The 27,246-nt window shown below is 39.5% G+C and overlaps 1 protein-coding gene across 11 annotated transcripts in view; it reads left to right on the top strand.

Annotated features, from left to right (window-relative positions):
• PPP2R2C (protein phosphatase 2 regulatory subunit Bgamma) overlaps positions 1 to 27,246 on the top strand; it is a 198,934-nt gene that overhangs the window by 107,583 nt on the left and 64,105 nt on the right. The gene's annotated exons all lie outside the window — the stretch shown is intronic.

The raw sequence follows: 27,246 nt of genomic DNA, 5'->3' as shown, positions 1-27,246 counted from the left end.
ACACAACTTTATTTGGTTTTATCACCTGTGGAAAAGAAACAGAGAAAATCTAAAACAAAAATTGGCCTCCTTTTTGACATATATTTTGTAATTTCCTTTGCATACTCAGCACTCATAAAATGGAAACATTCTGTTCTAACGAAACACAGGTTTCGACTGTAAAATAACAGCTGTGTTAACAAAAGAAAAATAGATAATAAAGTACTATTCTAAATGATATTTAATAATTAGATTTCTTTATATCAGCTTTGGTATCTTATCTAACTGTGGGAATGAGCAAGCAATCTGTGCCAACTGGCCTGCTTTCTGAGGCTAGAATTTCTCTTTGCTTTTGTTTTATATGGAAATATCTCCTACCTGTGTCTCTTCTGAATGATAGGGAAGATAACTTTATTAACATAGGTCACTGCCAGTTTCAGTTTTTTTTTTTTTTTTTTCCACATGGTCCCCATGTTAAAAGACTTCCTCTGGTATCCAATAGAATATATTGCTGTGCTTGGATAGTCCCTGAGATCTAAAATGTAAGATAGATGAAACATTTTTTATTGTCTTACCTGAGTGTGACATTGAGTATTAATCCAATTGCACAGTTTATTAAAATTTTGATTTGTAAATGGTTTGGACAGTGAATAGGAATCCTGTAAGACTTCAGAGCTCTTATTCCTTTTTTCCAAAGATGGGAGGAATGATTCCTGGCTGTGTCTTCTGAGTTTCTTAATACTGCATGTTGAGCTGTGGCAGTTTCCTGCCTCCATCTTCATCATAAATGTTGAGCTTTACCTTATCTTGCTGCTGTGCCCAGATACAAAGTCTTCCAGTGGCTTGTCCCCAGTGCACAAAGTACTAGAAAGGGCTGGGAGAGCAGCTGGAGTCTGGAGTGGGCAGTTGTGGGCTCAGATTGGCTGGCACTTTTGGCCCTCTGTGAATGTCCAGGGCCTGCTGAGGGAGATCCTGTAGCCCCTACCATCTAAACGATCAGCTGGTCATGTTGAGCATGACCACAATTAAGAAGCCTGTAGATCACACACAAAAAAATTTGGATCGCACGTGGCTTTCAAGCTGCTACATAAAACCTGGTTTCTGTTGTCCGACAGAAGTATATTAACTTTTAAGAATGAATGTCTTTGGGGTTCAGCCTTGCAGAGTTGGCCTGCAAATGGTTACCCTTTTCAATGCAACTCTTCAAAATGTATGTACTTGCCAAGAGGTTAATGAAAGGTTCCCATAAATCTCCTGTTTAATTATTGCAGCACAGCAAATAATTGAAGAATATGTTGATCTTTTCAGTTGATAGCAACAGGTCACACCTTTGGCACATGGTAGTTTTCTGTGCGTTTTATTAGTGGAACAGGAAGATAAGTACATCTTTGCTTGCTGAATTATGAAACCATCTATCATGACATACAGCTGGCCTGTAGTGGTCTGAGTCAAATACTTACCTTCCTTCTCCGTCCCCAGAGTTTTTTGTAAGTCCTTTTGTCTATTGCTTGCAAAGATTTCAGCAGTTGGCAGGTCAAAACACTTGGGTGAGGTAATTTCATGTTCTTTGTTCTAGGAAATTCTGATATTATTTAATGGTAATTTTAGGTTATAAAGAAGTGTCACGCTTCTCCTTTTATTTGCAGTCTTCAGGAAAATTCTCATTATCAACAAAATATCTTCTGAACAGGAAAGTCCTGGAGAGGGGTTCTTAGTACCACAATTGCAACAGTGAGCACCCGTGCTGGAAGTACCAGGGGGCTTGCAAAGGAAGCTGTGGAAGTACTATAGCCTGCGGACAGGCTATCTGGTAGCTTCTGATAAAGCAGAGAGGAGGGGATGGGTCAGGCTCTCCTTAACCACACACCTCATCAAGAATAGGGCTGTTGTGGGATGACAGGTATCTGGTAGTATAGATAGGTCTGTAACAGTGGTAAAATGCTGAAGATTAAGTTTTTAAATCCTGCTAATGAAGTAAAGGGCTTATACAGTAACTAACTGTAGAATTTGGGTATAATTGAGACCCAGGGATATTTTTAATGTGAGATGAAAAATACGTGTATTAAAGTCAAGTATCCAAAGGTTAGGAAAAGTTGTCAATTTGCCCGTGTTATTTTTATGTCAGATGTTACGATTTTTAATTGCAAGCAAACTAATTTTTCTTTAGTTCCATGGTCATTCAGTGAAGGAGATAAATGTATAGAAAGGTATATTAAAATTGTTGCAACAGTTTTGATTCTTATATCTCATCATTTTTAAGAGTTTGACTGCAATATTTTTAATTTATTATGAGGGTTTTCATATATAACTGAACACTTGCGTGACACTAAAGATACCCCAGCTAGATACTAGCTGGAGTTAGAGCAAATAATATCAAATAATTAGCTCTAGCTTTTGAGCACAAAGAGGTGAAAATGAATATCTGAAGCAAGAGAGAGGATGCAGACTTGAAGTGTTCAGTGGAGAAATTCTAACAGTCGCTTTTGGAGAGGGGTGATTTTGCTGCTATGTAAGAAACACATGTAAAGAGAAAAATGACAGAAAGAAAAGTTTAGGGGCAGAGTGATGCACCGAATCATATAAAATTTGATTTGCATTTTCAACTATTAAAAAGGATTCTATGTAGGTAAAAGAGTTACAGGCAAGGATTTAATGCAGCAGGTACATCTAGCCCACCTAGAAAGAGCTGTCCATATCGTCAGGGACTCCCCAGAGGTCTCCCTAACAAATGGGCCTAAGGGATTTGTCATATTGATACATTGGTGCAGCATGGGAAATAGGGCAAAAACCAGGAATAAGCAGAGCTTTAAATCTCATTGAAATTCACAGCTAGAGCTTGAATTTAGCACAACGGAGGGATTCAAAATCAGGCTTCAGTTGTTCACAACAATGGGCAGGCAGAAGGCAGTTGTTATTGTTCCCTCGTCTATCTGAGAAGTGCATACAACACTGTATTGCACGGTGTTTGCTGTTGTAGTGGTTCATTTTCTCACTGCCTTCCTATCTAAAAATGTAGCAAACGTGGTTAGCAGTGGAAGTGATGGTTCTTCAGCAGCAGCATACTGATGTGAACTTAAATGTACACTCAGCACTGAAACATCATTGAACGCTTGCTCGCAGTGCTGCTATTAGATAGTGCCCCGGTTGTTTCTGACACACTGATATACTGGCACATCAGGGTCCTGTATTGGTACATCATAGGGAGGCAGGATGATTGGTAACCCTGTTCCCTCCCAGTGCAATGGTTATAAATATTTTTCATGATGAGATCACTTCTTAGCCTTCTCTTATTGCTCTTTCAAACGGTATTTTCACTTTTCTGTACTGTGGAGATGGTGCTAATGAGAGCAGAAGCGCTACTGCATAATCAAAGAGACTGAAAGCCTGATGTGCTGCCACATGCCTTGGATTTATTTGCTTATGCAATACTATAGTCTTCTCCTTTAGAAGTGGAATAGTTTAATAACTGACAGTCTTGCATTTTTGGCAGCTTATACTTCTGTGCTGTTCCCTTGCTATAAGATTTAATAGTGAAATTCTGGGAGTTTCCTTGGGGATATAGATAATTCTTACATTTGATGAAAACAGAGAAAAGCTTTTACCCAGTATTATTAGTTATTTGGTTTTTGTATTTGTTTCTTTTCTATTTTGGGTTTTATTTTTTTGCCTGTTTGTGTAATGGAACTATTAACTAGTTTACTTTGGGACAGCAATTAATAAAGATCAATTTAAATAACAGCTTTAAAAAGTCTTCTGCTAGTGAGCTGATGGACAGAAGTCATGAATAATAGAATCACTAGCTGTCACATAGTGCTCTTCAAACTGTTAAATACAATGTGAGCGAAAACTGAAAAGCGGCAATCACTTTTAATAGCTGGTGTTGTACCTTATATTTAGGAATCTAAACAGCTAAGCTGATTTCTGTCTTCAAAAGTGGAGTCTTTGTGTGCTAATGTGTTAACATGTATTTTGAGGGTCCAGCTCAGAGTAAAATCTAAAAAATAAGCATTTGATATTATTTGATGTAATAATTATTGTTAAACCCCATATAACTAACTATACTTCACAAACTTACCTGCTTTTTCTTATTGTAATTTAGATAACTTGCTTTAATAATCTGAGTAGTTAGTATACTTACTTCACTGCTGGGCAGTGGGGACATGTTTCTTTAATGATTAATACAATGATTCAGAATGTAAAGCATTTGGACAATATGTATGTAATACGGTAAATGTAATGAAATGAACAGACAGCAAAGGCACAAATGCAATAAAAAAGTCCCCAAATCCCTCCTGAACTAAAAATGAGCAAATCTCCAATCAGCTCCTCCCCATTTCCCCCAAAAAAGCAACGCACAAAAAATCCAAAGTAGTACATCTTTTTACAGGCTAGAAAAGGTCTCATTCTGTTCACTGTCACCTGATTAGTACTTCCTAATGCTATCAGAATGTTTTACTAAAGAGGAAAAAAGTGCCCAAACCCTAAAAGCCCTTAGGGGATATTGAAGGTGATCTATGTTCTTTGTTAAATTTAATTAGAGACTGAGAATATGTTTATCCAGGTTTTACCCATTATATTTTATGACTGATAAAATTGAAAACAAGCATCCCATCTATAAAGTAACTGCTTTTGATACCAGATTGCTTAATAAAAAGGCAATTATGTGTTAGTCATTAGGATGTGCATGTATTTATACTTCCCTGTTGTTTCCCAGCATTTTCACTGAACCTTTAACTTAAATAAATTACTGCATAAGCTCACAATATCTAGTTGTTCTTTTATGTTTAATGTGTATTTTAAATAATTTTCATGCTGCTTCTGCTGCGGTAAAAGTAAATTAGGATGTTGTCATGCTACTGAGTAAAAAGTAGGGGCCCTAGGGGCGCTGGATTACAAATTGGAGGAGTTAATTCACATTGTTTCATATAGCAATTAATTACAATTTGAGCATAAAACTTGTTAACAAAAACTTGCCTTTGAATTATAAAGTCCCAGGTTAAAGAGTGGATCTTTGTTTGCTCAGTCTACAGCGTTGATTTTCCTTTTTTCCCAAGGACCCTTATGTTTCTGCTACTGCACAGTGCAGTCCCATGACAATAGTAGCTCCTGTCGAGTACCAGCTGGATCTCCTTGCAGCATCCCCTACCGGTTTATTTATGATACAGCTTTGGCATTAGTATTCCTGAAACCTCACTGTTCCCAGGACATTCTCATTGCAGTCAAGCTGTTATAACACCTGGTATCAGCATGTGGAAGAATAGAAAAAGAAAGCAAAGATTTGAGGGCGTGGAGAAATTAGAAGGCTATCATTGCACTGAGCACTGTGTCTGTTGGCTGCTTTGTTTCTGCCGCAGTTGCAGCACGAGGGAAACTCAGTGTGGTTATTGATGTCTCTTGGGGACTTCAGATCCTTATTTTACTTTTTTTTATCTGTTGTTTAGTTCTTAATCATTTGTAATAAAATACTCAGCTATCTAGTCCACTGAACAACGCTTGAATGATCTTTTTTCCCTACAACAAAACAAATTAAACCAGCACCAAACCTTTTCCTCATATGCAGATGTCCCAGTTGCGTTGCCCAAGGAACATTTTTAGCAGATTGTTCAATTTGTCCTGTTGATAGGACCCATAGCATATTGCATTTTAATCCAGCTGGTAGAAAAGCATTTGATAAACAAATGTGTTATCTAGGAAAATGAGTGTCATTTTTAGTAGCTTGGCAAACTGCTATGTTGTGAACTGCTTTTATCAAATCTTTAACAGGCGTGGAGCTCTTAAGGAAAAAGATATAAGGCAGGGAGAGAAATGACTACTGTGGAGACTTACTTTGATTAAAATGTTTTGGTAAAGAATCCTTAATTATTTTAAAGAAAGCCACAGTGGGGTCTTTTCTCCTGTGCTGATAAGAAACTGAGAAGTTTTCATATTGCATTCAAATGTGCGGTGTGAAATGAATTAGTTATTAGCTATATCTCCTTGGGGCATATGCACTATAAATAGCTTTTCCAAATCTATTGCTTTATTCTGCTATGCCTTGTATCGTCAAATTGAAGACCAGCATAGAAATGTCTCCAATCAGTTGAACTCTGAAGCTGTGCATACAATATAGATGTGGCTGTTACAGACCTAGGTCTATTTTTGTAGCACACAAGCAAATGGAGGGCAGCTTGGTTCACTGACCCCTAACTTTTCAGAGCCCTAGGAAAACAAGAAAATGCTTGTTTTTTTATCATCTATGATTATTGTGCAGGAACAGCAAATAAAGGGGAATCCAAGTTTTTTTTATTTATTTGATAAGATCCACTGTACTGCCAAAGAGGGGGGGTGGTGTTTGTAGGTAAGGCTGTGAAAGCAGATATCAGCTATATTGGCTTTTTGTTTTGTCACAGAATCAAAATACAAGTGAATTAGGGCCATAAGTTATTTTACAGCTTTGGACTTTTAAAAGGGGTCTGACTGTAAACCAGAAGACAGCACAGTGTTCTCTGTGTTACTTGAGCTGTGGCGTATTGTTCGTGTAAGGTTTTATTTTGTAAGGATTTTGTTTGAGAGGACACTATCCTCACCTTTAACAGTCAACTCTGCCTTTACACTAATGAATCAGATGTTCAGCATAGTTTCTTTCTTTGCAGTTACTTGAATCTGAGGGTGTTAAAAATGCTGTGAGCTTAATTCTCTACTTAGTGAGTTCAAAATTCTTTCAAATCCAGGGTTATACTCTGTATATTATTACTCTTCCACTATTCCAGACGAGACATGAACTCCAGACTGTTGAGGAAGCGATCCCCACAAGGAACCTAGGTTTTCCTCATGTTGATGTTCATAAAAGCATTCTTCAGTTTTGAAAATAATAGTTCAAATGAGAATTCTTATCACCACTTTTTTTTTTTTTTTTTTTTTTTTGGCAAGGATCCTTTGGGAAAGGATACTTTGGCAAACACAGCCAGCCAGCCTGCTTGCTCCCCTCTCGGGGAGATGGAGAGAAGATATTTGAGCACTGCCTGAATAGCCAAATGCCGCCTGTCATGGTGCCTGGCCGCTGTTGGTGTCCTTGAAGAGCTGTGAACTCTTGAACGAACTCTGTGTGTGAGGTGGTAGTGGCAGCCTTGCCCTGTGGGTTGGGTAATGGCAACCTGCTCTTCTTCACACCACACAAAATACAGAAAGAAGTTTGTGGGTCAGTTGTGCAGGGAAGACAGAAGAGTGCAAGGAGACAGCCCTGCAAGGCCAGATCCTGCCCTGTTCCCTTACTGTGTCCTGGAAGCATGGGGCTTCCAGGATTGCCCCATCCTGAATCATATATCAGTTTTCTATCTTCTTCGGTGCAGGTAGCAACTGGCTCAGACTGAGCTTCGGACACAGTTTAAAGGGTTGATAGTTGCCTAAGTCTTAGAGAACAGCTAAGAATGCCTGTTCGCAAATACTGCATGGCCTCTGGAGGGTCCTAAAAATCAATTGACGCTTCTGTTCTGAAACCCAGGGCTTCCTGAGTATGTGAGTCACAAGTGCTTTGGCCTAAAGAAGACGACACTCAGCTCTAACTTAATTTTGGAGACAGAAGTGTACCCAAATTCCTCCTGAATGCATGGAGGGTCTTGAGCTGTTAGCTATGTTCAGACCTGTAGCGAATTCCCTCAGAGGGCTGAACTCCGTGTGGAGCTGTCTGGTTCGGATATGGTTTGTTCAGTAATGTTGTGGAAGAGGAGGAGGAAATGGTGGCAGGAGGAGAGGGGCCCGGCTCCCTTTCAGCACACTAGCCCAGTGTTGAAAGCACTTGAGAACTGAGAGGATTTGGACTCCGACTTTGCCGGGGTGGGAGTTGATGGTACTAGTCTCAATTTCACTAAGGTAAGAGACAGAGCTGCACTGGGGCCTTCAGCATCCCTGCTGTTAAGCTGGGCCACCCTGAGTGGTGATGGGTGATCTGCCAGTATGACAGTAGCGTGATGACTCTTAAGTATATTTTATATCAGACAGTGCTGAAACTGTTAAATACCAACCGTACTGTCACTCATTCTGCCTTGTGTCGCTGGTCTCCCTGGAGTGTGGCACTTAGTGGCATTATGGTATTTCTTTCTGTATCAGTATCCTGAGATTCAAATTATGACTGTGCTGCTGGGATCCAAGAATTGAGAGTCAAGGAGAGACTAAAAAAGGTGAAGGCAGGTCCTTGAGGAATTAGCGGCAGAGTGGCTTCGTTCCTGTATGTTCTTTGTAGTGAGCAACACTCATTCATTTGCATCATTCAGTTTATTTGGTTGCATCAATAAAATTGCGTAAGACAAAATGCTATATTGTTTTACAATGGCTGCAAATTTTAACTGGAGTAAAAAATAGTAAATACAGGTTTATAACATATTAAATATTTTCACGTAGTACGAGTTTTTAACTTGCTTGAGTGATCTTGCATGGTGCCTTGGAGGGGTATATTCTAAATATAATTATTATTATCCTTTATGCCAAAATGACATTGATGGTCCAGATTCTCATATGAAGTGAATAGCATAGCTCCATTGAAGTAAAAGATAGATTTGGTACCTTCTGTGTAAGTTGTTAAGGTTGGCTGAATTCTCGGTTAATTCAAAATCCTATTTTATAGCCTCTATTACACAGGTTCCTGCCCTCTCCTAGAAATTTCTCTCCTGGAGTGACATAGAATGTAACCATAAATGTTGTGGGTTTTTGTGTTTTATTTTATGTGGTTTTGTTTTGTTCTTTTTAAAGTAAGAATCGGTGCTGCTTTAAAGGCTTGTAGAAAGGTATTTATACTCCTTTTGCTTGTAATGTAAATCTTTAGGACTGGACCAAAAAACAGGCAATTCACTTTTTAAAATGCAGACAAGGTCCTCATTTTCTGTGGCTGGCAAACTTTCCCTTTTATCCCTCAGCCAACTTTTATCCAGTCCACTGGTTCTCCTCCTCTGTGTCATGCTTGCTAACTTGCACAGATTAATTTTTTGTGAGAGATACTATTAAAATGACTTTGGAGATTGACATAAATTATCACCGCAGCTTTCCCTTGCTCTTTGTTGTTGTGAAGCATTTGCTCATATTTCTCCAGTTCAGCCTGTATTCTCTAAACCAATACTGAATGCTTTTCTCATTTGTGCATTAAGTAATTCCAACTTGATTTTTTAATGAAGTAAAATGTTAAGTACATATTATGCAAATTTGATTTGTAGGGGGAAGGGTAGCAGAGATGTGTTGATTCTGCTTTGTCATTTATGCAGCTGTTACATCTTTGTGGAGTAAATTCAGCTGCGGCCTGCCTGCCGAGAGCAGCCCTTCCGTGGAAATGCCCGTCTGAGATGCCAGTCTGTTTCTTTGTTTTCCCTCCCAGTACAGGGGCAGCAATTTCTGCCCCTTTTTCCTTTCGTTCTCACCAGAAGGAGGAAAATAGACAGGACCTGCTTTTTCTTTTCTAGACATCTAGGCTCGAGTTCTGGACCGGGAATTTATACTCATATAGCAGTCGAAAGCAACCTACTGGAAAAAAATATGAAATGAGTGGTTGTGTTTGGTCTGTGTTTCACTCTTTGAGGTCAACAGGAAAACCCCACTGATTTGCAATGCCCCAGTATCTTGCCATGAGTGACTACAGCCAAGAAGTAATGGGATCCAGGCCCCAGAGCTGACCTAAGACTGGAAAGCGCAGCATTAGAGAGTACTACTCTTCATGCAGATTTGCTGTCATGAACGTAGTGTAATGCTCCTTCGGGGGGGTTACTCTGGAGTGATTTTGGACTGCAGAGCTAAAGAGGCTGTTGTGACAGGCTGGTCTAAGCGTGGCACGGGTCAGGGAGTTCCCGCAGGGGCCGTGCCGTCAAGCCGAGTAACGCGCCTCTGCGGCTTCGGAAGAGCCTGCTACTTTAGTTCTTACCTAAATAAAAGGCTTGGGGCAATCACAGGTCAGGATAGGCAGGGCCCAGAGAGGAAGGTGGATTAAACTTTACGACAGGATTGGGAGCTTCTAGCCTGTGGGCAGGATATGGTTTGCAATTTCATTGTAGCCCACCTGACCCCCTGCGTTCTCCTTCCCTGGTGGTGATGGATAACACGAAGGCTCGCATTAGTGTGAGGCCTACAGGCGTGTGTGTAAAAACGCTGCTCAGTCCTGCCATGATGTCTGAGACGATTTCTACATCTGAGTCAAGGATAAGCGTCTTTTACGTTTTTAGAGGTGGTAAATCCTATATAATTACACACACGCGCACACAGACACACACATATATAATATATCTGTATTCCTTTGGCATTGCTGTGCCTAAAACCCTAAGTCACATTTCTGCCTGTGTTAGCTACCTAGCTCTTTCTGCACCCTATCACTTTTAGTATCTGCAAGTCTTCCATACAGTAGAGCCTCTCAGATTATTTTAAGGCTTGATTCTGTTATCCTGAAGTCTTTGAAAATGTTATTGTTGTGGAAGATTTGATTCTACTTTGTTGCAACTTGCTTTTAAGGGGCTAGATCTTATGTTTGGGAGAGCTGATTTAGGGCCAAATTTGACATGTGTTTTTATCATCCAGGAACCTCATAATTTGCTTGCGTTTCACTTTTGAACTGCCAAACTGAACATAAGCTGAGCCTCTCTTATTTTACTAGTGTAGCTCCAAAGCATTGTAGTTTATTTAAGGATTCTCCAACATTTATGATTGGTAGGTAGTGCATGTATAGGTATGAAGGTTAATTAAATCAAGTGGTGAAGTTTGTAGAACAGGGAATGCTTCATTAAGCCCTGTGTGAATTAACATGTACAATCTGTTCACAATACCCCAAGTGCCATTCACTGAGACAGTGTAATTACAGCTTACACACAGTTTCATTAGTTTGTGTTTCTTCTACTGTGGCTGACGTATATGTTGTCTTCACTGAAACCCTGGAATAGAGGAGGGACTGCTCGCTGGTGGGCATCTGAGCATACTGACATTTAGCAAATCATTTATCCTTTGGGTTTTAAAATGTCTTATCCCACATGTAATTAAGCTTGTAATTCATAAACTGACACAGCTTTTTTTTTTTTTCCCTCAAATTCCAGATCTAGCTGAAGACTTCTGAAATGGCTCCTCTTTTGCATTTTAGTACTTTAAACAGATGTGAGCTGGACACAATAAGTATATTTCCCCACAGCTAGTAGCTCATGTTTGATTTGGATCATTTTTTATTTAAACTCTGTGATTTTTTTTTCAGGGCAGTATAATCTGACAACCTAAAGTTACTTTCTTTAAGATCGATAGCCTGAGAAGATAAATAACCATCTCTCTCTAATGAGCATGATGTTAAGGCAACTATAAAATCTAGGTAGCAGGGCTTCAGTAAAAATTTAATCCTGTCAATTCTCAAGAGATTTTTTTTGATAACAATCTCTGCTGCTGAGAACTGCGAATGTACTGCAGTAGGCTAAAGCGGTGTCACCATTCCAGGCAAACTTGAATCTCTTTTGGTATTGTTGCCCACAGAAGGATTATTAAAGCTGCAGTTATGGTCACTACAATTCAGATACCAGAGGCATAGATACAAATCCCGGAAAGACTTATGAACATACTTAATGTTACCCTTGTGATAAGTCCCATGGGCCTATTCAGGTGAGAGAAATTAAAGATGAGAAAGCACTTGGAAGCTCAGGTCTGGAGACAGAAAAGCAATATTAATGAGGGTAATAAAGAGAATAGCAAGGAGGAATGAATGATGAGCTTTATTGCAAGGTCTTGTCTGTATGTTATTTCTTTATATTAAAAAACGCTGCGTAAATGTTGCTCCCGAGCAAAGTTCCTAGACTTTTGCAAGACCAGAACACAGCATGGATACAACAGAGATAGCAGTAAAACTGACCTTTCATTGTTCTCTCATTGCTCTGTTAATGTCTTTACGTATCTTTAAAAGGTAATGCTTAAAACGGTTATATTAAGAGAATACGTTTATATCTGTGCCATGTGAAATCTCAGGTCTGCCAAACAAATAACAGGTGCCAGAGTGCTGGTGGTCTTCTTTCATGTTGACATCAGTCGTCTAGCTGTAGTCTGAAAATACTGAGCAGCCTGGGGCCTGTTCCAGAACTTTTATGTGCCCTTTATTATCTATTATATTTTTTGGATAAGATAACATTAAAGTACTTCACAGAAATTGCCTGCCTACGTTTTCTCATGCCAAGAGTTGTAGTGTTCTGTTTTGAGACCAAGTCCTGAGTAAATATCTGTATTCTTTAGGATTTTGATAGATTGTGCATATCATCTGATTTCTAATGAGTTCTAGCGTCATTAATAAGTTTCATATAAGGCCAATTCACAGAAACGAGTTAGCAATAAAACATGTATGTATCAAATTATACAGAGATTTAAGTTATATCTTATCAGTATCTAAAATATTACACAGATCTAGGCTGATGTAACTTCAGAAATCATTATCTGGCAAAAACATCCTAAATCATCTGACAGTGTTTCGGGATCAGCATGTTTTGATGTGGAACTTCCAACCTTTGCACATAATGAAGAATAATAGGGAAGCAGACCAGAGGATAAGGGAACTAAAACACACTGAATTTGCCGTATGTAAGTCCACAGAAATGACTGTACGTGCTATTACAGAGCTGCCTGGTAGGCAGCCTGGGAGGAGGAAAAATTGTAGCATGACAGCTCTGATTGTAGGATCTGGTGTTTTGTGGATTTGTGCACTGGTGCTTAGGAGACTACTAGCTATAGGATGACACACAGGAGCTTTTTAAATATTATTGTTTTATTTTTGGCCTTTGAAATAAAGGACTACTTTGTACTGACCCAAATAGAGGACAGCCTCAGGTTAGCCTACCTCACTACTAAAATCAGTGAGTTGTGCCTTCTTAAAATAAAAGGTGTTGTGTTATTTAATCACTTCAGTGCCACAAAAGTGCATGATGCCTTATAGATGATTAAAATGAACTTGCCACCAGGATCTTACACCTTAGACAAAACACAGCAAGAAGTGACAAACAAAATGCTGATAAGTACAGGAAGCATGAAGGTTACAGTGGCAAAAGCTCATGAAAATGCTTTCATATACACATAAAAGCTTTCACTTAGCGCCTCACATATGTTTCTGCACTGCATGTTGCCTGTGTGTCTTGCTGGTTATTTGATTTTTGGTTTTGTTAACGTATTCTGCTTGAAGACTTTGGTCCTGATATTGCACCCCTTGAAATCCCTGGAAGAAACTCCTAGTGATTTAAATAGTATTAGATCAATCTCAGTAAGCAAAGACTGTTGGGATGTGGTGGTGAAGAAGCTGGCACTTTAAGCTTCTTTTAAAAGGGAGTGTTTTGCTAGAAATGAATAATGGATCTCCCTGTAATTCTTGCTGCCCATCTAGTAGATGTAATATTCTATGGAAAACTAATGCATGTTGCATTATAGCTTCACAAATGCAAAGTCAAGAAGTTTGCTCTTCTTCCACTATTAGCATCCTGTTTACCCATAAGTAGATCTCATTTGCACAGAAAAACTTTTCTCGTATTTTCCTCAATGTTGAGATGATTGTTGTGAGGCTATAGGGTTAATTTTTTTTAATCTTTCTGTTCCAGTTACTGCAACTTCTGTTATAATTAGTGAAACTGTGGATATGCGCATAAATGCATACATCTCACTTGAATCCTGTTGACCTCCTTGTCTTAGTGATATTTAATGGTACTCAGTCTTCCCAAATGAAGTATTTATTTTATAGGATGTTGTTATTATCAGCTTTAAATATGATGCTTTTTCATTTCATGAGGTTTTCCTTACTCTTGAATCATAAGAAAATTTCCAAATGATTTTGCTTGCACGAATTGTTGTTTTATCATATCTTTAATGTTATGCCTCTAGTACTATGCCTCTTGCTTGTGCCCTGTCTGTTCACTTTTATCCTTCTTTTCTGTTTCTGCCATATCCTTTTAGCAGTATTATAATTTCTTCGGTCAGCCTGAAATGTGTTCATATTAAAAAAAAAAAAACAAAAAAACTGTAAAATGTGACAAGCAGAACAGACCTCTGAGATATGTGTAAGAGTAGTAAAGCCTTGCAATGCATTTGTGTGTGTTTGAAACTTTACATGAAGGAGAACCGTAGAAGTAGAAAAGCACAGTTTCACTTCATATGAAGATCCCATTATTCCCTGTTAAAATGATTGGAAGGAGAGATTTCTCAAGTATTCAGACAAGTAAATATGCAGACAAGTCATGGGAGCTTCAGAAACATCTAGGAATCTGACTTCCTTTTCAGATATCTTTAAAACCTTATTCCTTTCTGTATAGAGTGTCCGGTGTAGAGACTGTTCTAAAAATATGTCACTGCTAATTTTATTGAGGGTACCTATCTTTGAAGCATGAAACCACACAAAAACATTCAGTGCATCAAATGAGAACAGATGTGTAGTAAACTGTAATGAAATTTATTTACCTGTTTATGTGAATGCTGCACATGTTTGATGGGTATAACTATTTATTAAACAGCTTGCCCATGTGTTGCCACGTAATGGATTAAATTCCAGTAAAGCCTGCTTAAGTAGCAGCTATCCCCATGAATATGACTCTGTCTATTTTCACCTATCTAACTGGCTTAAAATGTCAGAAGGATGTATTTTTATACTAGATGTACCTCAGTTCTTTTTGACATTATTTTCTGTAGCTCATTTTATATGCATATCTTTCTTTTATATTATCATCATGATGGTATTAATTTGGATGTGCAAATTAGCTCTTCATGATGTTGTCATGTCAGCATCTGGATTCAAGATGGGCTGTTTCATAAGCAGCATCACATCCTATTGCGTTTCATCAGAGTCCCCCTTTCCTAATCTAATTATTCATAGGGAACCTTAGGGATTGTGCTAATGGGCATCTGAAGCTATAAAGAGTAATGAAAGTGGCTGTGTTACTGCTATGCAATTAAGTGTATATGGAATACCATTCATATAATTAAATTCAGAATCTTCACCACTCTTTCTCCTGTATAGTACACTAATTATTTTTCTTAAGTCAAAAAGAATACTAATGGAATTAAAGAGCTTTTTACTGGAGCGGCAGCATTTTATAGTCACAAGTTGATTTTAGCTTTTATTTTTAAAAGCATTCAGCAAATAAGCAGCCAGTTGTATGAAATTATTTTTGTGGATTTTTCATGTTTTGTGTGGACAGGTGGGGGATATTTCTGGTTGAGGCAGAGCTTGAACTGCTGAGCAGCTGGGGGGGTTGCTCTGTGTTCTCTATTTGGTATTATGTCCATTGGTTTGATAGGATGCAATATGCATTATGCTGCTACTGCTCGTCATGTGTATCAGCAGTCACTGCAGTTCAGCATGACCTTCGGACTGGCTTCAGTTTTCTGTCTTTGTTCGTTTGGAGTAGGTGTTTTGATGAATGAAGATAAAGCATTTAGAACAACTAGTCAATATGTTTTATACTATGATAATTCCATATTAATGAGTGCTGATTGTTAGTATCTTAAGGTCTCCTGACAATCTGAAATCAATGGGAGTTTTGCGCCATTTAGTTCAATGTGAGCAAGAGTGAGCCTTTAACCAGCAGAAAATTATAAACGCCATTCTTCCCTGATGTGTGATTCAGCGCGAGCGAGTGTTTTTGTGGTGCTGTCAGGTTGAAAAAAATCCTTTTCTTTTTTGATAACAAAGCTGTATTTAGCTGAAATAATCTGTAGGTAGCCTGTTAGAGGTGTTCCAGCTTTGTTATCCCTAACAATAGGGAATGTGGCCACTCGCTGATTCTCCTTAAATAAGTAGTTGTTACTGCTGAAAATAGCTTCTGAGACTGCTGTGCTGTAGAAATTCCGTTGTAGACGTCCTACCTCAAGCTAGTCATCTTTCCTTTTCATTTGAAATTCAGACTTTATTTTAATGCTGTGGAGTACATGATATTAAATATATAGTGCAGTTCCTTTTTCTGGGTCACCAGTGACAGCCATGATGCTCCATGGCAATGAAACAGGGATTGTAAAGTGCCCGCCATCCTTGATTATACATAGTTGGTTGGGATCTCATCTTATGCTGTGGACTATCTTCCATTTCTTAACCATAAAAATCAGTAAAAGCTAGCAATGGACTGTTCTTTTCTCATACTGTCATTTAAAAATTGCTCATCTGTGTAGCAGCCTACTACAAAATTGAGTGGTAACTTCCTAATACAACTCCTTCAGCATGTCCTCCTAGTTTCCTGCCCAGTAGGAGAAATGAGCTGTGAAGTTTGAACAGGAGTTTCTCAGGACCAGGTCCTGTCTGAGCGAAGGACAGAGCATCAGAGAGGGATGGACAGCTTCTCTCTGATCATTACTATAAAAGCAAAAAACGAGAAGAAAGAAGGGCACAGTGCACGGAGAGCCTGGTCTCTCGGCTGGATTACCAGATTGCTTAAGGGCTTTAAAGGTCAAACCAACACTTTAAGTCAGTACCTCCTTAATTGCTAGGAGACGACCTATCCGGCACAGCAATAGTGCACTTCAGGCATTACTCAGCAAGCTGGAGCCTGCGATCGGCATTACTTCCTCCTTCAAAACATTCCTGAAGTTCTGCAGTGTATTTGTAGGTCATTAGTCCATCCTTACAAAGACAAGTAAGAGTTTTGCCTCTGAAATCAGACATGGTGCTTGGTCGTATCGGCTCTCTGAAAAGTGCACATTAACACTGTCAGATTTTGTCCTGTGATTAGGGATTCCGATGCAGTGCCTAGCAAATTTTCAAGTTATTTTCTGCAATTGATCATTGGTGTTTCCATGTGCTCTTGAATAAAACTCAGGGCTGTCTTCACATACCTTCTAAATTTATCTTCTAATGTAGCAGACTTGTAGTCTGAAAATCAGTAAATGAAAGAAGAAAACCTTCAATCTATTTAAACAGCCTTTGAGGTGTTTTTCATTTTACACTGGCAATTTTTATATTTTTAGATTTGTATTTTTCATTTATAATTTATATCTTTACATATTATATTGTTTTTCTTTGATTACAGGGTAAAATCCTTAATCCTTTGCACTAATATGTTAAATACTAACTAACTGAAATAACATTGTCATTGGCTATTGTATGATACTTATTCTCTCTTTTACTAGAAAAATCTAGAAACAGGCAGAGATCTGATTTGGTATTCCTGCCTAGTGTATGCATATCTTACTCATCTAAGTAAATCCGGTCCGTGGATTTTCATGGAAAGTATTTCTGGATATTGGCCTAAAAGAAAGCCTCTCCTTGAATCTCGCCTGTGGAGTTAGTCATTGTTTTGTTAGGCATAGCGTCTATTAATACTCTTCTCTTCTTGTACTTTATATACAAGTTGTTGTTTTAGTGATCCTTAAGTTTACCTCTGTGCCCATTAGGTATGGGGGGGGCTGCTGCCTATTTTGCCTTGTCAGATCAGTTTCTGGCTCTTTTTAAAATCGGTTTCCACACAGAAGTACTAATCCCTTGGATCAAGAATATGCTCATTTACAAAGATTATAATTGATTTTTTGGCCTTGTTTCTAATACTTTGCACTGTAAATGACATCCCAGTGGAGAATAATCATCATCCACATGTTTGAAAGTTCCTTCCTGCCGAGCAGGATAATTGAAGTCTATAAAGTGTCATCAGACTGCACATTGTTTCTAATTAGTACCAGGCAGTTTCTCTTAGCTTTGTACAGTTTTACTGGCCTCTTTCCTTCATTATTTTGCCAGCTGTCTACTAAATCGTGTCAGTTATTCAAAAAAACAGATGAAACGCATGAGATATGCAGGGTGGTTCATAGTTCATATTATCTTGGTTTCCTTTATTGAAGATTTCCTTATTTTGAAAACTGCATATTTTGATGCTGAATTTCTGAAGCTATCAGTGGACTTTTAGCTCCAGCTGGCTGGGTGCTACCCTGGACATGTGTTAAGGACTCTTCATCTCAGGTCAACAGCAGAAACATCAGTGCAACAATAAATTTTTTTCCTTGTAATAGAGCTTTTACGATAATGATTCTCATTTGTCTACTCTCTGAAAAAGGGGTCTTTTTTAGTATCTTCTTGAAATGGGATGTTTATGGCAGACAGGTTCCCAGCTGGAAACAGGGTCTGGAACAGTGACCGGTGAGATGGAGGAGAGCGGGTATAAGAATGTCTGCTATTGGGAGAGACTCAGCGATGGGCGCACAATCACTGTGGAAAATTGTACTGTCTCTTCCAGCTTCCCTGTGCGAGTTGCGATCAGGTCCAGGTCAAATCCTGAGGGCCTGGCTTGTCCTTCCAGAAGTGTACCTCTCTGGTAAGTTTGTTTAGCCCAAAGTAGTGCAGATGCCGCTGCAGTCTCTTTGTGCCTTAAATAATCTGGGAACACAGAGGATTTTAGAAGAGGGCACTGGTAAAGAATTGTGGGTCCTGTACACTTTCTTCGGGCATCCATTCTAAGCAGGAAAGACTGGAGTTAAATAAGAGGCCCTTGTTGTAAAAAGAACCTGAGGTAGGACTCCTGAGGATTTTTTCTTTTAATTTTTTTTTTTTTTGTGAAGGTGGAATATGTATCCCTTCGTTACGTGTATTTATGTAGCACGTGCAAAATTTGCCATGATGCGTTGCTTCGCTTAGCTTCTTGTTCAGACCTGGCATATGATTTCCTGTTGATTCCAATTGCAGGAGACTTCAGGAATGTGAAAGATCTTTAAAATGCCAGATTTTACTTTCTAATTGGGGAAGAGAAGGAACACCTACATGAACAACTGACAGACAATAGTTCGATGAGCTGACATGTATTCTAAGGCACCAGACTAAGATTTAGGAGACTGATTTGATCCTCTTTGAATGACAGCCTCCTGAGCAAATAATTTTGCTTCTTCATGTCCATTTCCCATCTGTGAAGCAGCATAATAATGTTGTAGCTCGGTTCCTTCGTGTTTTAGGCTCTTTTGAGTCCTTGGGGCTTGGAAAGAAAACAATAGGCTACAACTGTGATCTGGAGAAGATCTCTAGCTGCGTCTGTGGCGTAAATAATTGCAGAACTCCTCTCTACTGATGTCAGTGGGAAGTGGACGTGATCGTTCGTATGGTACTGCTTCACGTTGGAACCTTCAGCTAGCACAAACTCGCTGTTTGTAGAAACAAACCTCTTTCTCAAATGAATTTGCTGCTGACTGTGCAAGCGTATAGGAGGCTAACAAAATGAAAGCAGCTTATATTTGATCTGAAGTGATATTCCTAGCAAAGGACGATGACATGTTGCTTTCTGAAGTAAAAAGATTTGTTACTTGGCTGATAATTATTGCATTGTTTAGGGATAACACCGTGAAATAAAAATATTGTCGTGAGTCAGCTTCTTCCAAAGTTAAGAGACGGTGCCTGGCTTTGCGTCTGCCCTCTTCGCTGCGGTGCAGGGCTGTTTGTCACTAGGTCTGATGGCAACTGCAAACCAATGCCAGGCCTGGGGAATGTGATGTCTGCTCTCTACTCAACTGGCCTTTGGCAAATTTTCCAACATCTATTTTGTGGTTTTTCCTGACTCAGGAAAAACTTTCTACTTATCACAGTCCTTTGGACAGTTCAGTCTCTCTGCTGCTTTGCCTCAGAGAAAGCTGTCAACACCTTTTCTCTTCATTCTGCATTTAAAGGACATGTCTACAGTACTTAATGGAGGGTGGTGAACACGTATCTTTTGTAGTTCGCTCCAAACATGGTGGGATGTCTTTCAAGCAGCGCTATCACAGACGCAGCATCGAGCTAACATTATTATATGGGCTCTGGTTCCAATTCCTGTCAGTACCAGCTCAAATATTCTCTGCAGCGCTCTGTTGCAGTGTATAAATACCCCCTCATGCAAACAAAAATTCAGAAGCATCTCAGCTACATATCCATCATTTATAATTATAGTGGGATTAAAATAGAATTGCGGCTTCAGTTGGCCTCATGCCTCAGAACTGCTGTATTGCAGCAAAGGCCTCTCTGTTCTGAGAGTACAGCAGTAATTGCTGTGGACTGTAGCAATGGTTGCAAGGCACATCTTCAAGGATGTTGCAGGGGCAGAGGGAAGCCTTGCACATTATCAAGGACTTAGATGTCTAAATGTTATCTATGTGGGCTGAAAATGAGCAGCTGTCCAACTATATGGCTCCAGGATGCTTAGCCTTGGGGAAGATACCTTATGACAAACCTGCAGATGTGTGAGGCTAGCACTCTATGCTTTGAAGCCCCCTGACCTTGAGAAGCTTCTAAGAAAATTCTTCCAGGTCTATGTTTGTACAGGAGACAGAAATCTGACCCCCTGGTGTACAGTGTTTCTGACCCATTAGTTCTTTTTGGCTTTAGTGTTACGCAGACAGAAGGTATGTTTTGCATTTAACTTGTTGAGGAGGAAGCAATGATTGTGTCTAGTGTTAAAGCATGATAGATCTGAAGCTTTGATGTCCTGTGTTCCCTGATTGTGAATGCGGTGGGAATGGACTGAGTTCCCATTTGTAATATTGCATTATTAGACTGGAAAGCGCACTCAGGACCGTTTTATCAAATTGCTAGTTTACCTGGATGCTGCTAGATTCCTCAGAGTAGGAGAAAAAATCTGAAATGGCCTGGCCAGCAAACAATGCCACTGCTATTTTAGACATTGTCCATAGCATTTATAATATATGTTAGTGTATATATACCTATATATCTATATATCGAGTCCAGTTCTGCAAATGATGTATTTAGGAACATCAGAAAAAGGAGGTATTTGTTTCCTGAGACAGCGTTTGACGTTTCTTTTTAGACACAGACTGAGGAAGGGTGCATTGATTTTGAATGCCGTCTATTTAAATTGTTTTTTTATTTAGCAATTATAGAAATAAGATATATTTATATTTGATAAGTTTATCATTGCTTTTTAAATACCCTAGCTATCAGTCCCTACCCTACTCTACCCTATTCAGTCTTTCAGGACAAGGAGTTGTGACATATTAGAGTGATTTAGCACACACTTAATTGTGAGCACATAAGTAATGCCATCTTTCCTCACATTTACCTAGTTAGGTACTTATACACATAAGAAGGACTTTGGTATTTAGTGAACTGTGTCTTATGAGACCAACATGAAGTGTGTAAGCCACTACTAAGTTATTATGTTAGTCACTTCCACTTCTGTGTCAAATCTTAAAGCAGTATGGTTGATAGGGAAACTGATAGAGAACAGATGACTTGTTCGTTTTCGGTTGAGCTTCGGAGCAGCCTTTGGTGTTCTATGGGGAGTGGTAACCCATGTTAACAACAGAAGACTATTTTTTGGTCTAGGGAGCATTATATAAACTTGTTCTAAAGAAGAGACTTGATGTAAGCAAAAGGAACTAATTGCATGGTCTCTGAGTTTGGCTTTAGTTTCTTCGCTTAAGCCAGCCACAGTACCTGGCTAATTCTGAAAGGTCATGCGTAGTGCTTTCAAAAGATGTCTAGAAAGGATCTAATACATTAGGATGTGCGTGATCCTCATCAAAGGAGTATTAGGCACTCCCAAAAGTCCCACAGTTATATGATCTTGTGACATACCCAGAGGCAAATTTAGAGTTGTCAGCTCAATTGCCTTTGGAGCCTGCCAAGCAAACAGATGCTAACGTTAGATGAGTAGCTACACAACTTGGCATCCAGCTCCCGTGACAGCCAACAAGCCATGTGTGTGACCTTAGCTTGCTGGCCCACTGCTGGGAATCACAGAGAGGATTTCCAGTCATGTATAAGTTAGAGTTGTTTGTTGCTGTGGATGTTTGGGTATAGCGTACTTAGATCCTACAATCAAAGTGTCTGATCAGTAGATTCAAACACTGCCGTCTACCATGCTACAATTAAGACTGAACAAAGCAAATGTATTTTTTTCTGTGCCAGTTCTACAGGATCTGGAGCCCCTTGTGCTCTGCGACCTGCCAGTCTTCTGTTGTTGTAGTAGAAAACCCTAATAGAATTTGCAACAACAGAGTGTAGAGTGATATTGGTCCATGTGCAACACTGATTCATATGACTTATATTCACTAATTTCACCTGCTCCAGTAAACTGAATGCTGCACAGCAATGTGTCTGAACGCTGTGGCCAACTGGCAGAAGATGGCCTATGTCTATGATGGTAAACTCCCTTAGTTTCCAAAACACAGTGGCCGCATGCGTGCTCACGTGTTGAGAAATGTCCCTCGCTTATGGTAACTCCCGAACCATGCTGAAGTGTTGTTTGGGGGAGAGCTGTTTATCATAAACCAAAAGCCCATCAAGGACCGCTCTAACAATTTAACAGTATTAGTGATAGCATTTGAAAGGCCGAGAAAGTCCTGTACCCTCTTTCATCTACTAGTGTAGGTATAGCTGTGGTGTCCCCTGCTTTCCTTATCATTGCTCCACGGTTAAAGACTCTGGCTGTAGTCCAGCTCCTAAGTTGCTCCAGCACTTCATGATTTGTAAGGTGATATCTGTCTCCCAGCTTTACCCCAAAGCCTGCTCGCTAGAGTGTTTTCTTCATAGTCCATGTTATTGTTATGCTTGGTTCATTGGGTCTCTGTCAGTATATATTCATTAACAACACACATCTGAATTGAATCCAGGAATATTTAAGTACCTAGACAAGTGCTTTGGTAAGTAGAAATGTTTTGCTGAGCCACAGCCTGGATTATCTGTCCCTTAGTATGTGTATAATCAACGCTGCTTCTCTGATCTTGGATGAGAGCCCTCAACTGATCTGCTGCATTTTTTTCCTTTGTGCAGAACGGGAATGCTGACATTTCCTTACTGACTTCATTGGGTTGCTGGGAGGTTTAATGTCGATAAAGCACTCTGAACATGACAATTGCTGTGACAAAAATACTGTGAGCTTTGCTTGAGACCTTAATTGCTCGGTTTAAAAAGAGAAGAGTTCAGAACCAGCTGACAGTGAAATGCTGTTGAAGTTTAAATTTAATACATAGGAAATAGCATTCACATTGAGTGTGGTTATTCATTTTTGGATATTAAATTGCAGATGTTTTTTCATTACCCTTGGATATATTTTAAATTAATGATTTTTCCTTTGAAGTCCTAAATATGTTGTTATTTTTGTCCTTGCTTTGTAATGCCCTTATAGCAAAACTTGATGCTTGCTTGTTGTAGACCATCATTGCATTTGTTATGCGCGAAAAAGTGCTTTAATAATTTGTATGCTTTCCTTTTTTGGCATTTATGTGCTCCAAAATGAGGGAATAGGTTCAAGGTCTTTCTATGCTCACAATAAAACACGGTTGCCTAGCATTTTTAACACTTGGCAGCATCATTTCTAATCTGTCTTTTGCTGGCAGCCAGGCAGTGCAGCTCCTCAGTGTGAAATAACAAGGGGTTGAGTAGAAGCTCCTAGTTCAGGCAGGCTTCGTTCTGTGAGCATCAGTTTAAATCCAGCTCTGGAAATTATAAATACAGAATGTGCCGCCCATAGTGATCTTTTTCCTTTTGCCCTTCAGTATTAGCTGGAAAGGGGAATGGACTGGCACGTTTTCTAAGTGTAGTAACATGTACGAAATGGAGTGTTTTAAGCCTGTTGCTGAATCCTTAGCTGCCACAATCCAGACTTCCTCCTTTGAAAGCAAAGACAGAAAGAAAGAAATGCCTAGCTGCGATTTTTTGTTTTTTTTTTTTGTTTTTTTCCAGAAATCTCCAAAGAATAATAAATACTAGACGGCTGGCACGTGTGACACAGTTAGCTATGGAGAAGCTTTTCTCGGGGTGTGCAGTTGAAGTTTTCTATGGATATCTTTAAGCTAAAATATAGATTGAGCTTCAGTGTTATATTACTTTTAAGTGTTGGTTATAATAGCTATGCACAGTTTTGCTGGAGGGTTTAAAATTACCTAAGACGAAAAGCTTTCTGGTGAGTTCCCTGTTTTTTTCAACATGAATAGGATGGAAGGATCAGCGGTTCCCAAGCTTCAGCTGCCTTGGCCATCCCCACTGGCAGAGGTACCTGCCAGAAGCAGGCTCAGCCTGTGTTGCCTGTAAGCACACGCAGAGGACTAGCAATCTTGCAGCGCTGTGAGGCTGGCCGTACGTCACAGGTGCACAGTACCACTATTTGGGAGCCCCTACATAGGTATCAAAACGGTGAGGGAATAGGATTTGTAGCCTGCTTTTTATCAGTCCATAGATAGTTCAGATTATAAAGGCAGAAGCTTGCCAGGGTCAAGCATGGACTTTGCGAGTGCGAGTGCAGTAAGAATAATAGTAGCATTAATTAAGCATTCTGCAGAACTAGTGACTGGAGCTTTGCAAAGTCTTGCTCATCTAAGTAGGTCACTTTGAACATGAGGAACCTGAAGTGCATTTAGGCAGTAGCCAAAATTTTGAGAAGTGTCCTAATTTTCAGCTACGCTGCATCTGACAAATGTTCCTTGACCTTATTTACCACTGACGCTGTGGAAAACTTTCAATTTACTTCAGTGGGCATGAGGTCAAGTGTCTTTGGCCTCTTTTTCAGAAGCCTTTTACTCTGCAGGAGGATTGTGGGTGCCAGAACCTCTGAAATTAGGACTCTGAAACGTTAAATGAGGCATAAAAGTGGGGATCACTTTATGAAAATTGGAATTTATGTGACTTACTGTTCAGTGTGAAGTCTTTTTTCACCACCGAGCACAGGACCAGGAGGTCTGTTTTACAGATTTGTGGTGTTGGCAAAGATCTTTTTTCTTCGTATTGACTGTGCATCAGCAGTTGGGTGCTATTTCCTGATTTTCTAATCTGAGAAATACAGCTAGAAACTAGCACATGGCTTTAAAAAAAAAAAAAAAAGAAGTTGAAAACATTTTCTAAGCTTTTAAAATAAATACATACAAAAATATTGAAAAAAACACCTGTCTTAAAGCCAGAGGCTACATGCAGTAAATCACAGTGGTGCGGTTGTAGGTCATCATAGGGAGTGCAAATTTTGGATTTGTTTTGATTTGAGTGTGAGATTCTATTTCAAATAAACAGAGTGAATGATCTAACGAGGATCACAGATAAGTTCTGGGTCAAAGTGACAGATGCAGCTTTCATTTCAGGCTACTATGCTATCTTCTGCTCTGGCATTTCCTTGCTCTGTCTCTCATGCTCTCTCACGCGGTCTCATGCTCCCTCTTTCACCGTACTTGTCGAATGGCCACCGAGCTGTCTGCTGGCTTGTGGCCCACCCTGCTTTGGTGAATGGGAAAGGTAATCAAGTATTTTGTAGATATGTAAGCAAAATGTCTGCTAGTAACGTGGAGCTGGCTCTCTAGCCCGCTGGCTTTTAGCGTGAAGTTTCTGACACAGCCGACATGGCCAGTGAGGTGTGTGGGATTTTTTCATTGTGTTTGCTTCCATTTTGAGGGTTGGTTTCTGATGTCATGTGATGTTTCTGATGTCTGGATCCAGGACTGCAAATAACGCTGCTGTGAACCAGAATGAATTCATGTTACAGAGTTGGCAGCTTCAAGTTAGAATTTTTACTGTTGTCAAAGATCTTTCTGCTAGCTACTGTAGAAGAAGAAAGATCCACCGGACCCCATACCTTTGAGATTTTGCATATGTTGTTTTCTAGCAGCTGGAGGAAACGTTTGAAGCTTTAGCTTTAAAAAAGGATAATGGGCTCTTCCTATCCAATTTTTTTCTTTCCCTTTTTTTGACCAAGTCTAAATTAAATTCTGACAAAACAGCTCACTGTAATGGCCTTCCCTTCATACAAGATTCTGTAATGCTCTTTATCTTTTATCTATCATTTGTCCTTTTGTTTTCTATCTTTCTGCGTTGCAAGCTTCTTTATTGTTTCTTCCAGATTATTCTCCTCAGGGACTTTTGTGTTAGTAAGACTGAACATTGCTTGCAGCCATGCCAGACTGTGCTGTGATTTTATTGGATTTCACAAGCCAAGGTTAGGCCAGGTCAGAACTTGGTTGAAATAACGTAAACTACAAGATTGCCTTCTAGCCACTGAGAACACACGCAGGAAAACCCCAGCCTAGCTGGTGAGGCAGTCGGCTCAGGCTGGCTCAGTGCTGTGATGCTGGGGGTAGTGGGTCCGATATCAAGGCGGGGTTTCTGACCCGTTCCCATCCTTAAGATGTATATTCTACTGGTGGGTGAAATAGTTCTGAAGTTTTCTTTGCTTGATCTTCTGAAGCAAGGTTAATGTTTGGAAAATATTTCAGTGCCTTCACATGAAAGGGCCCAGAAAGGAAGAAATTATTACTAAAAGGAATGTATGCAGAAAACTATACTTGAGCTTTTCTGAGAGTTGCTTGAGGTTTCTGATCAAAAGATTATGTAAAGGTTAGTAAGTCTCTTCAGGCTCACTATGTACGTACTAGGTGGAAAATGGTATGCAATTATGCTAGAGTCAAAGATCCTACAAAGATGCAAAGATTTGTATCTAGCTAGATACAAAGATTCATTATGCAGATCAGGGTTTTTCTCATTATTATAAAGGTTTTTGGACCTGTCTGTATTTTGTTATGCTTAAGTCCTAGGAATGAGCTATTAGAAAGCCTGTAAAATAAAGCTATAAGAGGCCAGAAAGTGACATCAAATAATATGTGATGGTGTGAATTAAAGGCCAGAATAATTTGGCCTCTTAATGTGCCAACCTTTGTTTCATCCCACCCCGCAGTGAGTCTGAGGCATGGCTGCTGGGGAATTCATTTCGCCTGCACCCGTGCTGAAGCAGTGCTAATGAAGTTGAGGGAAGAGCTGTGCAAACAGCTAGAGATATCTTGATGTGCGTAGACCTACGCCGATATACTTAGAGCTATTAGAGAAGCTGACTATATATAGCTGAGCAGCAGCTGTTGAGTACAACATAGCCACCGAACACATTTAATGAGTGTAAATGGTAAAGCTGCAGAGGAATTAGTTAACAAGGTGCAAAAGGGCAGAGTTGACTAAGTCATGGGATGAAATACTTCAGACTGGATTAGGAGAAGCTTCCTGTTGGTTTAGGCTGCAGAGTAATCTGCCAGGGTGAATATGTAAATGTGTAAATTAGTCTAGAGAAAGAATTCTGTAATGTGGAGTAGCTGCTGGAGTGGTTTTGCTGTGGCGGGATGTGGAGCAGATGATCAGGTGTATACTGCTGTGCAGTATTTTCATGATTTGAAGGATTTTGGTTTGCTTTTCTTAATATCTGTATTTTGATGCAGTCTAACTTGTGGTTTTTTTATTGATTGAAAATGTTGAGCTTTGCGACCTCAAAATACAAATTTTGCACGTTTCTACATAGACAAAAGGGGGACTTTACAGTTGCAATAGGAATATTGGATAGAAGTTGGGATTTGCAATCTGATGGGAAACATTTGCCCGTTGGCTATTGAGGTTACCCGTAATTG

Source organism: Struthio camelus, chromosome 4, assembly GCF_040807025.1.
Source record: "Struthio camelus isolate bStrCam1 chromosome 4, bStrCam1.hap1, whole genome shotgun sequence".
Taxonomy (NCBI): Eukaryota; Metazoa; Chordata; class Aves; order Struthioniformes; family Struthionidae; genus Struthio; species Struthio camelus.
Note: the sequence above shows the minus strand (reverse complement) of the source record. Positions and strands in the feature narration are given on the sequence as shown.